Raw genomic sequence first — 2,947 nt, 5'->3', positions numbered from 1 at the left:
TATTTTGAGACAGAGAGAGAGAAAGAGAGAGAGAGAGACTGTGCACATGAGTGAGGTAGGGGCAGAGAGAGAGGGAGATAGAGAATCCCTATTCTCCTTTCCAGGGTATATAGGTGGGTCAGTTGGTTAAGCGTCAGACTCTTGATTTGGGCTCAGGTCATGATCCCACAGTTTGTGAGTTTGAGCCCGGCATAGAGCTCTGTGCTAACAGTGCAGAGCCTACTTGGGATCCTCTCCCTCCCTGTCTCTTTGCCTCTTCCCCACTCCTGCTCTCTCTCTTTCTCTTTCAGAATAAATACACTTCAAAAAATTTCTCCTTTTTTTGCTAAAGGTTTTATGATACATTGTTATTATTAACCAGTCTTTTACATCACACTTAAATGGCCAGTTAATACAAACAGTTCTGGGACTGTCCTTCCAGCACTCATTAAGACTGGGGTTGCAAGTATTACAGATAATATTCATTTAGTCCTCCGATCTTTCTGGGCAGATTTGGTGACCTTGCCAGCTCCAGCTGCCTTCTTGTCCACTGTTTTGTTGGCACCCATAAGTAACCATATGTCTCATGTCAAGAACAGCAAAACGGGCCAGGGGAGGATAGTCAAAGAAGCTCTCAACACTCATAGGCTTGCCAGGAACCATATCAATGATTGCAGCACCACCACATTTCAAGAACTTGGGATCACCTTCCAGCTGTTTTCCAGAATGACAATCAGTCTTCTCCTTCAGCTCAGTGAACCTGCAGGCAATGTGAGCTGTGTGTGACCGTTCAGCACAGGTGCATATCCAGCACTGATTTGGCTTGGATGGGTCAGGATAATCACCTGTGTTGTGAGGCCAGGTGCTTCTACTGGTGGGTCATTTTTGCTGTCACCAGCCACATTGCCACAATGAATGTCTTTGGCAGGTATGTTTTTGACATTGAAGCCCACATTGTCCCCAGGAAGAGTCTTACTCAAAGCTTCATGGTGCATTTCAACAGACTTTATGTTAGTTGTAACAGTGATTGGACCAAAGGTGACCACCATTGCCAGATTTAAGAACACCAGTCTCCACTTGACCCACAGGGACAGTACCAATATCACCAATTTTGTAGACATTCTGGAGAGGCAGATGCAAGGGCTTGTCATTTGGGTGAGTTGGTGGCAGAATACAATCCAGAGCTTCAAGCAGTGTGGTTCCACTTGCATTGCCATCTTTACTAGTGACTTTCCATCCCTTGAACGAAGGCATGTTAGCACTTGGCTTGCGCTAAGTTGGAATGTTGTCACCGTTCCAACCAGAAACTGGCACAGATTCTACTGTGTAGGGGTTGTAGCTGATTTTCTTCATGTAGATGCTTACTTTCTTTTTTTAAAAATCTTTTAATTATTTAGTTTTGAGAGAGAGACAGAGAGAGAGAGAGAGACAGAGAGAGACAGAGAGAGGGAGGGGCAGACAGAGAGGGAGACACAGTCTGAAGCAGGTTCCAGGCTCTGAGCTGTCAGCACAGAGCCCGAAGCGGGGCTCAAACTCATGAACCATGACATCATGACCTGAGTCAAAGTCAGATGCTTAACCGACAGAGCTACCCAGGCGCCCCACTTTCTTAATGATTTCCTTATATATTTTCTGGCTGTGAGGTGGCTCAGTGGAATCCATTTTGTTAACACCAATGTAAGTTGTTTTACATCCGGTGTGTAAGCGGGGCCCCAACACAGTCTGGGCTCACAGTCTGCCCATTCTTGAGATGCATGCTTCCAATTCACCAACACCAGCAGCAACAGTCAGAACAGCACAGTCAGCCTGGGATGTGCCTGTGATAATGTTTTTGATAAAGTCTATGTGTCCTCCGGCCTCAATGATGGTCACATAATACTTGCTGCTCTTGAATTTCCACAGGGAGGTATCAGTGGTGATACCATGTTCCCGTTCAGCTTTCAGTTTACCCAACACCTAGCATACTTGAAGAAGCCCTTGCCCATCTCAGCAGCCTCTTCAAATTGTTTGATAGTTCCCCCTTTTTCTTGATCCCACCACATTTATAGATCAGATGACCAGAAGTGGTAGACTTGCCCAAATCTAAATGCCCAATGACGGCAATGTTGATATGAGTCTTTTCCTTTCCCATTTTGGTTTGGGTTTAGTGGTGGTTTTCATGACACCTGTGCTGTGGCAAACCCATTGCAAAAAAGCACTTTGATTATTTTTAAACTTCCCACCTTCCCTTCTCTATGTGTTGACTTCGTTTTGGGGATGACTTGAGATAAGTCTGAAGCCACTTTATGTTTAACTTTCACGAGAATCTGGCACTGAGTTTAACCTTTCTATATATTTGGAAGAACCTTCCAAGTATCGTCATAGGAGAAGACCTCATGCATCCTATGCCCCCTTGCTTCCCATTTCTCCCTCACTTAATTGCTAATGCCTGACATTTTATTCTTTGGATTTCCTTCATTTGATATTAAAGTGCAGACACTCCTGGGAAGATCCAGTCACTCATACTTGTGAAGGAGGCACAGGGGCTAGACTTTGATAAGGAGGCAGAGACTAACAAGAGAGCTCTGGGGATTGGTGCAGCTGTAATTGCCATAGTGATGGTAAAACAACTACTAAATGCACAGTCGGCTGTGCTGCTCACCTGCTCTGCAGACATGGAGTCACTTCACTCACCTGAATATCAGTGATCACGTGTAAAACATGGAGTAATAACGCTCGCCCGGTTTACCTAACAAGGTGACAGTGTATGTGTAATAAAAGACTTGCAAACTGTGAAGCGCTATGCAAGGTAAAGATATTAAAGGGCACAACTAAAGGGGAAAGGTAACATCTGTCTATGTCACAACGAAGGTGGGTCCTGGTGCCACTTTATAATCACATTCAGAGTTCTGACTATTAAAATGAACAGGATTCATAAATTGCCTTTGGTATATCATTGTGTTAAAGCCAACCATTGTTCTTTTCTCTT

General features: G+C 44.5%; 1 pseudogene; it reads right to left on the bottom strand.

Moving 5' to 3' along the window:
• Positions 1–461: 461 nt before the first annotated feature.
• On the bottom strand, positions 462–2,149 carry LOC106979965 (elongation factor 1-alpha 1-like; annotated as a pseudogene).
• Positions 2,150–2,947: the final 798 nt, after the last annotated feature.

Source organism: Acinonyx jubatus, chromosome C1 (assembly GCF_027475565.1).
Source record: "Acinonyx jubatus isolate Ajub_Pintada_27869175 chromosome C1, VMU_Ajub_asm_v1.0, whole genome shotgun sequence".
Lineage (NCBI taxonomy): Eukaryota > Metazoa > Chordata > Mammalia > Carnivora > Felidae > Acinonyx > Acinonyx jubatus.
Note: the sequence above shows the minus strand (reverse complement) of the source record. Positions and strands in the feature narration are given on the sequence as shown.